Source organism: Ursus maritimus, unplaced genomic scaffold, assembly GCF_017311325.1.
Source record: "Ursus maritimus isolate PB19 unplaced genomic scaffold, ASM1731132v1 scaffold_16, whole genome shotgun sequence".
NCBI classification, from domain to species: domain Eukaryota; kingdom Metazoa; phylum Chordata; class Mammalia; order Carnivora; family Ursidae; genus Ursus; species Ursus maritimus.
In genome coordinates this window covers 39,792,732-39,808,541 of record NW_024424008.1, presented here as the reverse complement: position 1 = coordinate 39,808,541, position 15,810 = coordinate 39,792,732, and the positions used below count along the sequence as shown (strand labels likewise).

Sequence of the window (15,810 nt, the reverse complement as noted above, 5' to 3'; positions counted from 1 at the left end):
CTATTTACATCTTTGCCAATCTTTCTACTAAAATATATTGTATGCTGCTACATAGCACTTAGCAAACCTAACAAAACATATTATACTGAATGTCTAGCCAAAGTATTTGATGTAACTATTAGCCCTTTGAGAACAGTAACACATTTATTTAAATAGTTTGTTAGTCAAGAAATTTACTTGAATGCATTCTGAAGTGATACATTAAATGGCTTATTACACTAAGATATTAATTTTCTGCTTAAAGGAAGTAAAAAAGAAGTTGGTAGGCCTTTCTTACTTATGACTTCTTCTTATACAAGTATTTAAAATATACTTTTAAAAGAGGCATTAAAATATATTGTTTTGTGCTTTATACTTGTTCTGCAAGTTCACCTTTTTTAGTTCCTCTGGCTCTGTCTTATCAAGTACCACACAAAAATAAGAAGTCCAATGAAAACACATTGTGATTCAGTCACATTTCAGAAATGATCTTGTCTGTCAGGTTAAAAGTAATAACTGAACTTCCGATTTCTTTTCCAGTGTATAAGGCACTTAGAGATCGCCACTCTGTCTTAACAAGTAAAAAGCTAAACAAACTGAAAAACAAATAACTCTTCACAGATCCATGAGAGAAATGAGGTCACAGGGCAAACCATTCTCCCCAGAATTGAAGAGACCTAGAAGTCCAGAAAAGAAGAAAGAGCTAAACTCAATTATCTATAATTCTCTCTTTAAAAAAAAACAGAAAATTAAAATGAAGTAAACAGAAGAAATTAAAAAATTATAGTAAAAATCAATGAACTTGAAAACAGGAAATCAACAGCGAAAATTAACAAAACCAAAAGCTGATTCTTTGTTAAGATCAATAAAATCAATAAACCCCTAGGCAGGCTAAGTAAAACAAAAAGAAGAAAAACACAGATTACTAATATCAGACATGAAAGAGAGAACATCACAACAGATTATATGAACATTAAAAGGAAAATAAATACTATAACTCCATGCTCACACATCTGAAAACCTAGATGAAATTGACCCAGGTCCTTGAAAGACACAATCTGCCAAAACTTCTACAAAAAGAAATGGACAATCTGAATAAGGCCTACATCTATTTAAAATATTGAATCAATAATTAATCAACTTCCAAAAGAGAAAGCACCAGGCCAAGATTGGTTCACAATGTTTGAATCATACCAAATATTTAAGAAAGAAATTGTATCAATTCTCTGTAATCTCTTTCAGAAGATTGAAAAAGAGGGAATACTTCCCAATTCATTCTATGAGGCTAGAATTAACCTACCACCAAAACAAGACAAAGACATTACAAAAAAGGAAAACTACAGAACAATATCTCTTGAGAATACTGATGAAAAAAAATCAACATTATTAGCTAATCGGATCCAACAACATGGAAAATAATTATGTACCACAATCAAGTGGGATCTATTCCAGGCATGCAAATCTGGTTCAACATTCAAAATTAGTTAATGAAATTAATCACATTAATAAGCTAAAGAAGTAAAATCACATGATCACATTGGCAGATGTACAAAAAGCATTTGCCAACATCCAACACTCATTCATGATAAAAATTCTCAGTAAACTAAGATTAGTGGGATATTTCCTTAACTTGGTAAAGAATGTCTATAAAACTCTACAGTGAGCATCATAGAAATAGTGAGAAATTGAAGCTTTCCAAATAAGATCAGAAACAAGGCAAGGGTGACCCTCTCTCCATTGCTTTCCAACACTGTCCTGCAATTTCTAGCTAATGCATTAAGGCAATAAAAGGAAATAAAAGATATACAAATGGGGAAGGAAATTAAACAGCCTTTGTACACAGATGACATGATCATCTAGGTGTACATTACAAAAGAATTATCTAAAATCCTTCTAGAACTAATAAGTGGTTATACCAAAATAGCAGAATACAAAGTTAATATACAAAAGTCAATTGCTTTCCTAGGTGCCAACAATGAATAAGCTCAATTTGAAATTAAAAACACAATAGCATTTATATCAGCACCCTCCCAAAAGAGAAGTAATTAAGTGTAAGTTCTAAAAAACTACAAACAAGCTCTACATGAGGAAAACTACAAGACTCTGGTAGAAGCAAACAAAGGACTAAAAAATTTGAGAGATATACCATGCTCAGGGGTAGGAAAACTCAATATTGTCAAGATGTCAATTCTTCCCAACTTGATCTAGATTCATGGTGCTATGCCAATCAAACTAAAGCAAGTTATTTTTGTCAGTATCAATAAACTGTTTCTGAAGTTTATAAAGAGGGGAAAAAGACCAAGAACAGCTAACACAATATTGATGGAGAAGAACAAAGTTGGAAGAATGACACTAAGTGACTTCAAGACTTATCGTAAATCTACAAGAATCAAAACAGTGTGGTATTGGCAAAAAAAACAAACAAACAAACAAAAAAAAAAACACAAAAAAACCTCCAAAGTAACAGAATAGAGAGCCCAGAAATAGACCTACCTAAATAGCATCAACCAATCTTTAACAAAAGAGAAAAGGCAATACAATGGATAAAAAGACAGTCTTTTCAAAAAATAGTGTTGGAAAAACTGGCAAAATCCACAGGCAAAAATATAAATCTAGACATAGGCCTTATAGCTTTCACAAAATCACTCAAAATGGATCACAGACATTAATGTAAAATGCAAAATGATAAAACTCAATAACATACGAGAAAACAGAGATGATCTTGGGTTTGGAGATGAACTTCTTTAGATACAACACTAGAGGCACAATCAGTGAAAGAAAGAATTGATGAGCTGACCTTCACTGAAATTAAAATTTTCTGCTGTGTTAAGACACTATCAAAAAAATGAAAAGACAAGTAATAGACTTGAGTAAAAATACTGATAAAAGATATACCTGGTAAAGGACTATTACCCAAAATACACAAAGAACTCTTGAAAATCAACAATAAGAATGACTAAAAAATGGTCCAAAGACCTTAACAGACACCTCAACAAAAAGATATGCAAATGATAAATAAGTATATGAAAAGATGCTCCATATCATATGTTATCAGGGAAATGCAAACTAAAATGAGACACTACTACACACCTATTAGAATGGCAAAAATCCAGAACTGGTAAAACCAAATGCTGACAAAGATGTGAAGCAACAGGAAATTTCTTTCATTGCTAGTAAGAATACAAAATAGTAAACCCACTTTGGAGGACAGTTCGTCAGTTTCTTATAAAACTAAACATACCTTACCATAGGTTCCAGCAACTGGACTCCTTGCTGTTTATCCAAATGAGCTAAAAGTTATGCCCACACAAAGCGTGCACGTGAATGTTTATAGCAACTTTATTCATAATTGCTGAAATTTAGAAGCAAGCAAGATGTCCTTCAGCTGGTGAATGGATATGTAAACCGTGGTACATCCAGACAATGTAATATTATTCAGCACTAAGAAGAAAGAAGCCTTGAGAAGACATGGAGGAAACTTAAATGCATATTACTAAGTGAAAGAAGCCAAGCTGGAAAGGCTACATACTGTAATAATTCAAACCATATGACACTATGAAAAAGGCAAAACTACAGAGACAGTAAAAATATCTGTGGTTGCCACTGGTTAGGGAGAAGTGAAAGATAAATACAGTACAGAGAATTTTAGGGCAGTGAAACTATTATGTATGATACCATAATGGTGGGTACATACAATTATAAATTTGTCCAAACCCACAGAATGTACAACACCATGACTAAACCCTTGCTGACAAAGGTATGTAGCATCAATTGTAACAAAGGTACCCTGCTGGGAAAAGACACCCATAGTGAACAAGGTTGAGCATATGTGGGGATAAGAGGTATACAGAAGATAAGGTATACAGGATAAGAGGAACCTTGGACTTTTCACTAAAGTTTGCTGTGAACCTAAAACTACTTTAAAAAATATACTAATTTTTAAAAAGTAATCATGTTTTCTTCCCTCTAAGCAGTATTACTCGAGGAAATAAATATCAACAACCAATCACAAAAATGCAAAAGAGCCTAGAAAAGTAAGTGGTGGGGGATTGGATGTCAAAATTCACTTCCTTACACATCAGTGAACTGATTTCTTTCAATTTTTTAAAAATATTCTTGTGCCAGCAAAAGTCTGTTCTTTTAAACAGGTTATCATTCACAAAATGAAAACCTCAATATAATTTGCAAATCATCTAAAACTGTTAAATTCACTGAGAAAATTCTAAAAATAGTAAAATACTTCCCATTTTAGCAGATATGAAAGAACTTTAAATTTCATATGTAAAAAAAACTTTCATCATCAAATTCATCATAAAGTAAACTGAATAAAATACAATTGACCCTTGAACAACATGGGGGGGGGGGTAAGAGGCATTGACCTCAGTGCATAGTCAAAAATCCACATATTAGTTTTGCTCCTCCGAAACATAACTTTTAATAGCTTACTCTTGACTGGAAGCCGTGCCAATAACATAAACAGTCAATAAGCATATTTTGAATGTTATATTATGTACTATATTCTTTTATTCTTAAAGGTAGAAGAAAAAGTGTTATTAAGAAAATCACAAGGAAGAGATGATACATTTACAATAATACACTGTATTTATCAAAAAAATCTGTGTGTAAGTGGAACCATGCTACTCAAACCAATGTTGTTCAAGGATCAACTACACATGATCAGAATATTTTAGAAATTCACTTATTTTATAAATAACAAAACAAAAAAAATACAAAAAACTACTTATGCATATCTGCTTAAATTTTAATTTACTGCTAACTTCTAACCTTAATAATTATTATTCTCAAGCAAGTTTTTGCTATCCAACCAGTAACAATTGTTGATAAGGCTGAAAAAGGCTACGAGAAAAAGAAATCTCTAATGTACATAGGATCAAATTTCTAACAAATTTCTAAAATTTTGTTCTTCTTTCTCTCATTACTGAGGACCTATGTAGTACAAGAACTGGAGTAAGCATTAGAGATGCAACAGAGAACAATCAGATCTCTGACTTCTCAGAATTTATTTCCAGTGCGGAAAATAAGTGTTACTGAAGTATTGTTGAAATGCAATGTTATAACTAGTTTCAGGGGCACAACACAGTGCTTCAACAATTCTATACATTACAAAATGCTTACCACAGTGAGTGTAGTTACCATCTGTCATTGTGCAGTGTTATTACACCCCATGATTTATTCATTCTATAAATGGAAGTATGTACCACCTCCCTTCACCTATTTTGCTCATCTCGTCAACCACATCCCCTCTGTCAAACACCAGTTTGTTCTCTGTATTTATGAGTCAATTTCCGTTCTGTTTGTTTGTTTTGCTTTTTAGATTTCCACATATAAGCGAAGCCATATGGTATTTGTCTTTCTCTATCTGACTTAATTCATTTAGCAGAATACCCTCTAGGTCCATCCATGTTGTCACAAGTAGCAAGATCTCCTTCTTTTTTATGGGTGAATCCACTGTGTACATATCCACCATAACTTTATCTATTCATCTATTAATGGCTACTTAGGATTGATTCCCTATTTTGGCTATTGTAAATAATGCTGTAATAAACATAGATGTGCATATATCTTTTTGAATGAATACTTTTTGAAGTAAATAAATACATAAGTAAAATAATTATAACTTTGTTCTGTGAAGAGATTAAACAAGAAACTACCTCAGGGAAGGTAGTCAGGACAAGCCCTTCTGAGGAGGTGAAATCGTAAACTCTATCCTGAAAACTGAGAAGGCACCAGACATAACAAGAGCAGTGTGAAGAGAGTTACATTTTGAGCAATGTTCAATACCTTGTAATAGGAAAGTACTTAGTCTTTTAAAAACTGAATGAAAGCTAGCATGACCAGAACAAGGGAAGAGCAGGTTGTCGTGACATGATGCAGAAGAGGCAGGCAAGGTCCAGATCAGGTGGGACCTTCACAGACCTTGGTTAGCAATTTGGGTTCAGTTCTAAACACAGTGAAAACCTACTGAAGAGTGTTAACCATGAAGATAACATTTTCAATTTACATTTTACATCACTCTAACAGTTTAAATGGTTCTAACTGATTACAGGATGCAAACACAAATGCTAATCACAACATCCCAACAAGATACCAGCACCTTGGGCTAGTTCTGTAATAACAGAGATGGGAAAAGACAAATTCTAGATATATCTGCTGTTCTTTCTGAGAAGAACAGTCCTCACCCGTGTCCTTGGAAGCCCCTTTATCATGGAAAAGTTAACTGAAAAAGAATAAATTCTCTCTTTAATGGTATGATGAAGTTCAGTAAAAAGAGAATGATCTGAAAAGAGAATGAACTGATTTAATCTTTGCAGGGCCTTATCCTAGGACTTTACATAAGTTACTTAACACCTATCAGCAACAGTTTACTCACCTATAAAATGAAAATAGTAACACATTTCAAAAAAGAGTTACAAGGTTTGGATGTTTAACAATTTATCTATATATTCTGTTCATACACAGATGCTCTACAAATGTGAATAGTCAACCCCACCCCTTAGTAACAGCATTTTCTAAGTGGACTAAGTGGAGGAGATATTTAATACCAAGGAATGCATTTCTGATGGTGGAATTTCAAGCAGGAGATATTTTGAGGCAGGAAAGCATTCCCCTTAAAACCAACTGTTTACCCCACCTACCAGGACATAAAGGAGCTTTCAGAGTACTGTAAATATTTATGAAAATCTTGATCCTCAGAAAAAATAAACTATTATATAATGATGAATTCTCGTTAAAATACAAAGGTAGTTAATACGACCCAAATACAATAAAACCATTCATTTTAACTGGTCTAAAGCTTATAATGAAACAAAAGATAGTAAGTACTTTATTAAGCAGCAATTTTTTAAACTAACAAAACTATACTTACAGAAAGGAAAGATCATAAAGGATTTTCATTAGAACACCTGTTAGAATAAATTCTTGTAACAGCTAGGTTTAAATTTGCCATTTTAAAATCAACACTTAAAAGCTGATGTTTGGGGGCACCTGGGTGGCTCAGCCATTAAGCATCTGCCTTTGGCTCAGGTCATGATCCCAGGGTCCTGGCATCGAGCCCCACATTGGGCTCCCTGCTAAGCAGGAAGCCTGCTTCTCCCTCTCACACTCCCCTTGCTTGTGTTCCCTCTCTTGCTGTCTCTCTCTGTCAAATAAATAAATAAAATCTCAAAAAAAAAAAAAAAAAAAAGCTGATGTTTGCTTACTTGCTAAAGAATAAAACAACAGAACACTGAGTGGCATGGAGACTCATTACCACTGACATTATACTTATAAATAATTTAGTCTAAGTAACAGGGCTCAATTAGTGTGGGGGTTTATCTCTTTTTGGACTTTTTAAAATTACTGAATGTTCAACACTTGAGACAGTAAAAGTTTTTCTAAGATCTTCTTTGACATGTGACCGGATTTCCTAGAATTGTTATTAATATTCATTAAATTCAAACTAAATATATTATGTTTTCTGAAAAGTAAGGAATAGGCAGAAGAAAAATTAGTATGATTTTTCAGAAAAGATAAAAGTATTACCATTCAGATCAATATCATGACACAAGAGTGTTTTTTCATCCACATTAGCTGATCTGTTTGTTATACATAATACTTTTTTTCAGTTTGTGTACTTAAAGAACAGAATGAAAAATGACGGAAGGAACATCTGAAAAATAATATGCTTATATTGGTTAAGACAACTTACTCTAAATCATGATTTATATGAAAGGAAGGGCATTGGGGGCTTGGGCAAGGCATTAAAGATCTATTTATCGAGGCATCTGAATCACTTTTTTTTAAAGATTTTATTTATTTGAGAGAGAGAGAGAAAGAAAGAGCACACAGCTAGGGGGAGAGGCAGAGGGAGAAGGAGAAGCAGATTCCCTACTGAACAGCAAGCCCGATGCAGGACTTGATCCCAGGATGCTGGGATTATGACCTGAGCCAAAGGCAGATGCTTAAACAAATGAGCCACTCAGGCACCCCTCTGAGTCACTTCAAAAATGGTTAATATTCACCTGAGACACAGCAATGTGGCTAAATGAGATCTGTATGACAGGTATCTGTTCCATTTGCTTTGGGCTCATGCTACACCAGCTTTTAATATTGTAACTATCACTCAGACTATATAATGACCTGGGATCTTAACCAGTTGGCCTGGACTATCTCCCACAGAGGCTCTTGATTTGAGGCTTCCACTTAAAGAGCCTCTGAAGACTTCCCCAACCTGAGAAAGAAAACAGATATCCAAGTCCAGGAAGCCCCAAACAAGATGAACCCAAAGAGAACCACACCAAGACACATTAAGAATTTAAATGTCAAAAATTAAAGATAAAGAGAGAATCTCAAAAGCAACAAGAGAAAAGCCAGCAGTGAGTATAGAGACCACCCATAAGACTATCAGCTGATTTTTCAGCAGCACGTTTTCAGGCCAGAAGGAAGTAGCATGATATTTTCAAACTGCTGAAAGGGAAAAACCTACAACCAAGAACAATCTACCAGCAAAGTTTTTATTCAGAATTGAAGGAGACATAAAGAGTTTGCCAGACAAGCAAAATTTTTAAAAGTTCACCAGTAAACTGGCATTACAAGAAATGTTGAAAGGATTTCTTTAAGCATAAAGGAAAGGGCTATAACTAAAAGTAAGAAAATTACGAAAGAAAAAATTTCACTGGTAAAAGCTAACATATATAAGGATGGCGGATCGATCACTTATAAAGCTGGTATGAAGGTTAAAAGACAAATGTAGTAAAATCAACAATATCCACAATAATTAGTAAAGGGATACCCTTAAGTAAAAAGATGTAAAATATGAAGTCAAATACATAAAACAAGGGGGTGGGGAGTAAAAATGTAGTACTTTTAGAATGTATTTACTGAAGGGACCGTCAAGCTAAAATAGACTGCTATATACAGAGTGTTACATCTGAACTTCATGTTGACAACAAAACAAAAATCTATAATAGGTACATTAAAAGTAAATCAAAAGGAATCCAAACATCACACTAAAGAAGTCAAGTTACAAGGTAAGAGAATTTCTTTACGAGGTAAAGAAATATAAAACAACTAGAAAACAAGTAACAAAATGGCAATGAGTACAAAACTATCCACAATTGCTTTAAATGTAAATGGACTAAATGCTCCAGTCAAAAGACAATGGCTAACTAAATGGATAAAAATGTAAGACTCATCTACATACTGCCTACAAGAGATTCACTTCAGACATAAAGACACATACAGACTGAAAATGAGAAGATGGAAAATAATACTCCATGCAAATGTAGCAAAAAGAAAGCTGGCATAGCAATACTTGTATCAGACAAAATACTTTAAAACAAAGGCTATGACAAGAGACAAAGAAAGGCATTATATAATGACTGAGATCAATCCAACAAGATAATGTAACAACTGTAAATAGCAGACAGAAAGCAAGAAACTGAAAGTAACGCAATAATAGTAGGGAACTTTAATACCCCATTTACATCAATGGATATAGTGTCTAGACATAAAATCAATAAGGAAAGAGTGACCTTAAACAACACATCAGAACAGATGGACTCGACATACATATATACAGAACATTACCAAAACAGCACAATACACATTCTTTTCAAGCGCACAAGGAACATTTTCCAGAACATATCACATATTAGGCCATAAAACAAGTCTAAAATAAATGTTAAAAGACTGAAATCATATTAAGCACCTTTTTACCATCACAATGGTATGGAACTAGGAATCAATTCCAAGGCAAAAATTAGAAAAAAACACAATCATTTGGTGCTAAATAACCAACTGATCAATGAAGAAATCAAAGAAGTGAAAAAATACCTGGAGAAAAATGAAAATGGAAATACAACTGTTCAAAATCTTAAGGGAATAGCAAAAACAGTTCTAAGAGGGAAGTTTAGAATGATACAAGTCTACCTCAAGAAACAGGAAAAATCTCGGGGCACCTGGGTGACTCAGTTGATTAAGTGTCTACCTTTGGCTCAGGTCATGATTGAGCCCCACAATGGGCAGGGAGCCTGCATCTCCCTCTCCTCCCCACTTGTGCTCTCTCTCGCTATCTCTATCACTATCTCTGTCTCTCTCTCTCAAAGAAATAAATAAAATCTTTACAGAAACAAGAAAAATCTCCAACAATTCAAACTTACTCCTATAAAAACTGGGGAAAAAAAAGAAACAAAACCAAAGTTAGAAGATAGTAAACAATAAAAATCAGAGCAGATAAATGAAATAAAAACTAAAAACATTAGAAAAGATGAACGAAACGAAGAGTTGGTTCCTTGAAAAGATAAACAAAATTCATAAACTTTTAGCGAGGGGTGCCTGGTTGGCTCAGCTTGTGGAGCCCGTAGCTCTTGATCTCAGGGTTGTAAGTTTGAGCCCCATGCTGGGTGTAGAGATTACTTAAAAAATAAAACAAAAAGAAAAACAAAACAAAACAAAAAAAAATTTAAGCAGACTAACCAAGAAAAAAAGAGGGGAGTGAAGTAAATTAAATCAGAAATAAAAGAAGAGAAGTTACAACTTACACCCCAGAAATACAAAAAAATTATTAGACTACTACAATTACATATAAACAAATTAGACAAACTACAAAAAAATGGATAAATTCCTAGAAACATAAAATCTTCCAACATTTAATCAAGAAGAAACAGAATATCTGAACAGACCAATTACTAGTAATGAAATTCAATCAGTAATGAAAAAACTCACAACAAACAAAAGTCCAGGGCCAGATGGCTTCACAGATGAATTTGAAAAAAAATGTAAAGAAGACTGAATACCTAGCCTTCTCAACCTGTTCCACAAAATGGAAGAGGGAGGAATGCTTCCCAATTCATTCTATGAAGCTAGCATTACTATGATACCAAAACCAGACAAAGAAAGAAAATTACAGACGAATAACCCTGATGAATGTAAATGCAAAAGTCCTCAATAAAATATTACACAACCAAATTCAACAGTACATTACAAGGATCATACACCACAATCAAGTGGGATTTGACAGGGATACAAAGTTGGTTCAATAGCCACAAATCAATCAATATGATACACCACATTAACAAAATGAATAAAAAATCATATCATTTTAATAGATGCAGAAAACATATTTGATAAAATTTAATATCCCTTCATGATAACTCTCAACCGGGTGGGAATAGAGGGAGCATACCTCAACATAATAAAGGTCATATACAACATTCCTACAGATAACATCATACTCAATGGTAAAAAGCTGAAGACTGTTCCTTTAAGATCAGGAACAAATCAAGAATGCAGTCTCACCACTTTTATTCAACAAAGTTACTATAGCAATCAGACAAGAAAAATAAATAAAAGGAATGTTCACTGGTAAGGAAAAAGTCAAAATGTCACTATTTGCAGATAACATGGTACTATACACAGACAACCCTAAAGACTCCACTGAAAAAACTATTAGAAATACTGAATGAACTCAGTAAAGTTGCAGATGCAACATTAATATAAAGAAATCTGTTTCACTTCTATATACTAATAACTGGCTAGCAGAAAGAGAAATTAAGAAAACAATCCCATTTACAATTGCATCCAAAATAATAAAATACCTAGATACAAATTTAACCAAGGAGGTGAAACACCTATACTCTGAAAACTATAAGATATCAATGAAAGAAAGTAAAGATGACATAAATAAATGTAAAGATAACACCATGCTCATGATTGGAAGATTTAATATTGTTTAAATGTCCATACTACCCAAAGTAATCCATAGATTCAATGCAATCCCTATCAAAATACCAAAGTATTTTTCATAGAACTAGAACAAAAAATTCTAAAATTTGTATGCAACCACAAAAGACCAAGCCAAAATAACCTTGAGGAAGAACAAAGCTGGAGTATCATGCTCCTAGATTTCAAACTACAATTTCAAGCTATCATAATCAAAACAATATAGTACTGGCACAAAAAGAGCCATATATATCAACGGAATAGAGTAGAGAGCCCAGAAATAAACCCATGCTTATATGGTCAATTAACCTATGACAAAGGAGCCAAAAATATACAACGGGGAAAGACAGTCACTTCCATAAATGGTGTTTGGAACACTGGACTGCTACATGCAAAAGAATGAAACTGGACCAATTCCTTACACCATATACAAAAATAAACTCAAAATAGATTCAAGACCTAAATTTAAGACCTGAAACCATAAAACTTCTAAAAGAAAACACAGGCAATAAACTCTTTGACATGAGTCTTAGCAATATTTTTTTGGCTCTGTCTCCTCATACAGGGCAACAAAAACAAATATAAAAAATTGAGACTACCGCATGCTAAAAAGCTTTTGCCCAGAGAAGGAAACCGTCAACAAAATGAAAAGGCAATCTCCTAAATGGGAGAAGGTACTTGTAAGTGATATATCAGACAAGGGGTTAATATTCAAAATATATAAAGAACTCAGACAACCCAAGACACATAAACACAGAAAGAAAATCTCATTTAAAAAATGGGCATGGGCACAGGACCTGTATAAATATTTTTCCAAAGAAGACATACAGATGGCCATGAGACACATGAAAAAATGTTCAACATTGCTATCACAGGGAAATGCAAATGAAAACCACATTGAGATGTTACTCCCACCTGTCAGAATGGATAGTATCAAAAAGACAAAAATAACAATTGTTGCCAAGGATATAGAGAAAAGGAATCCCTCATGTACTGTTGGTGGGCATGTAAATTGGTGGAAACACTATAAAAAATAGTACGGGGATCCCTCAAAAATTTAAAAACAGAAATACCATATGATACAACAATTCCTCATCTGGCTATTTACCCAAATAAAACAAAACACTAATTCAAAGAGATATTGTATGCACCACTATGTTCACTGCAGCATCATTTACAATAAATGTGATATGGAAGCAACCTAAGTATCCATGACAGACGAATGAATAAAGAAGTTATGGAATATACGTACATGGACTATTACTCAGCCATTAAAAAGGAAAGGAATCTTGCCATTTATTATAACACAGATGGACCTGGAGGGTGTTATGCTAAGTGAAATAAGTCAGACATAGAAAGACAAACACCTTATCGTTTCATTTATATGCAGACTCAAAAAAACAAACGAACAAACAACAAAACAGAAACAAAGAAATACAAAAAAAATACAAAGAAAAAACTGGTGGTTGCCAGAGGGGAGACATATGGGGGATGCATGAAATAAGTGAAGGGGATTAAGAGGTACAAAATTCCAGTTACAAAATAAGTAAGTCACAGGGATGTAAAGGACAACATACAGAACACAGTCAACAATATTGTAATAACTATGTATGGTGACAGATGTTAACTATACTTATCACGGTGATCATTTTGTACTGTATATAAATGTCATATCACTATGTTAGTACACCTACAACTAAATATAATATTGTATGTCAACTACAGTAAATTAATTAATTACCTAATGGTTACAGAGAGATTATAACAACATGGAAGAATGCTTTATAAATAAAAAATAATGTAAAATTATATATATCCCCCTATATTCAATTATAAAACACAACTATGTAAAACAAAGCAAAAATATGCTTTGTAATAAATGTAAAAAATATAAACAGACAATCTCAGGGTAGTAGTATTGTGACAATTTTCTTCTTTTTTCTCCATTTCCCATATTTTCCAAAATTTCTAAAACTGTTTTTATCCTAAAAACCCATAAACCCACACTTTTAAATCAGAAAAAAAGATACGTATGTATGTCTTCAAATATGTACTTACAAATGGTATCTACACTCTCTCCACTTAAGTCACTCAAAGAAACTTGACTGTCACTCTCAGTACATTTCTGTAATTCTTTATTAACATTTAGGATATGCTTGCAGATTTCAGAGTAGCTAATCAACTATAAATCATATTAGAAAATGACAGAAGAATAGGAAAAAAAAACCCACTAGACTGACGTTCAAATCCTGGTCTTTCTCTTTAATTTTATGACCTTGGGGGAGTTATTAACATTCTCGAGTCTTAGATTCATCAGCTGTAAAATGAAAAACAGACTATTTACCTCACACAGTTGTTGAAAGAATGAAATGTTGTACTGCATGTCACAATATGTGTATACTAGACACACAGATAATCAAAACGCCTACTGAATTTGGATCATTTCAGTATGAAAGACATGGTTTACATTTCTGACTTCAAAATGTAACAAGAAACAAAAACTTGAAGGGCAGAGGCAAAAGCACAATTAAAAGTTTCAAAGATGAGACCTAAAAGAATCAGTATAACTTAACCTCCAGAAACGTGGAAAAAAAAAAAAATCACAGTTGTTTAACTGGCCATTTTCTAAGATTAAAGAACAAGAGACGAGTGGGTTAAATAAAAAGAATTTCAAGTGTACTTTAAAAATGACAAAGCAAAAAATACGTAATATATGAGAAATACCAGCATGTAATGGTGATCGTATCATATCTGAAGACTAAGCAATCTCTTAAATCTGTTCTAGATTGTGAATTCCACTGAGATGCAGGAAAAACTTGCAAGCAGGAAACTGAAGTCATTAGCAGTTCCTGCTACGATTTCACATAACTTAGGAAGGCCACATCAGTAATTTGGGCCATAATTTCCTCATTGGCAAAATAGAGGGCTTGATTATGAGTCTATAATATAATATTAGTTATTTAAAAAAGATAGGATTCCAATTTAATACGATTTATGGCTGACACATTTGTCAGACTACAGAAAGCAAGCTATGGGAGTGCCTCAATGATCACTTACAGTACTGCAGAGAAGTGCAAATGGCATTATTATATTGCAGTAAATTACTACTTTGATGTAATGAATAGTATACTGAGTAGTCTGAAATTTTTTAAGCATATTGACAAGATACTTGCAACCAGGAAATAGCCTAACTAGCTAGTTCACTAATTCATGGAAGCATAATCAAATGACAATTATATATTCTGACATATGGTTCCAAAATACCGTGCTTACCTTTTGAAGGTCACTCAAAAAAATAGCACAAGTGTCTGTTAACATTTTGTTTTGCTTACGAGAATAAAACTGTTTGCATTGTCAGATCATATGGAAACTAACGGTGAGAAGGAAAGATGCTAAAAGATGTTAGGTTACAGAGGGATTAATAAATTCATTACTGACATGACAATCATGTACTCTAGATAAAGAAGATATGATTTACATTTATGTATGAGTAATGGTTCACCAAAACACATGAGTTATTTTCACTTAAAAATTAAGTCACAATGCAGCGCCTGGGAGGCTCAGTTGGTGGCTCTGTCGGTGAAGTGTCTGCCTTCGGCTCAGGTCATGATCCCAGGGTCCTGGGATCAAGCCCTGCACTGGGCTCCCTGCTCAGTGGGAAGCCTGCTTCTCCCTCTCCCTCTGTCTGCCACTCCCCCTGCTTATGCTCTCTCTCTCCCTGTCAAATAAATAAATAAAAATCTTTAAAAAAATTAAGTCACGAAAACGAAGGATTTTATGAAACATAACACGAAACTTAGTGATTCAGAACTGCACACTTCCTCAAAGGACCCAAGATGACACTCAGTAAAACATATATTAACAATATGAAACTTTGGCCATCTTATTTATATACAAGCTAAATTCAATTTCCAATCTCATATTCTGACACCAATAAATAAAAGCACTTAATTCTGAAAGGTTTCCTTTAAAATCACCAACACTAAGAACTCAGGTATTTCCCATATAAGATAAGCATTAGACTTTTTAAGATTATGTAATTTTTAACTTCAGGTACAAGAATAATACTTTTGGGGGGGAAAAACCATAAATGCTCCTATCTTACTCTTT

At 33.5% G+C, this 15,810-nt stretch overlaps 1 protein-coding gene across 2 annotated transcripts in view; it reads right to left on the bottom strand.

Annotated features, from left to right (window-relative positions):
* The window catches only part of ARHGAP32 (Rho GTPase activating protein 32), a 177,042-nt gene that overhangs the window by 92,695 nt on the left and 68,537 nt on the right, over nucleotides 1–15,810 (bottom strand). The gene's annotated exons all lie outside the window — the stretch shown is intronic.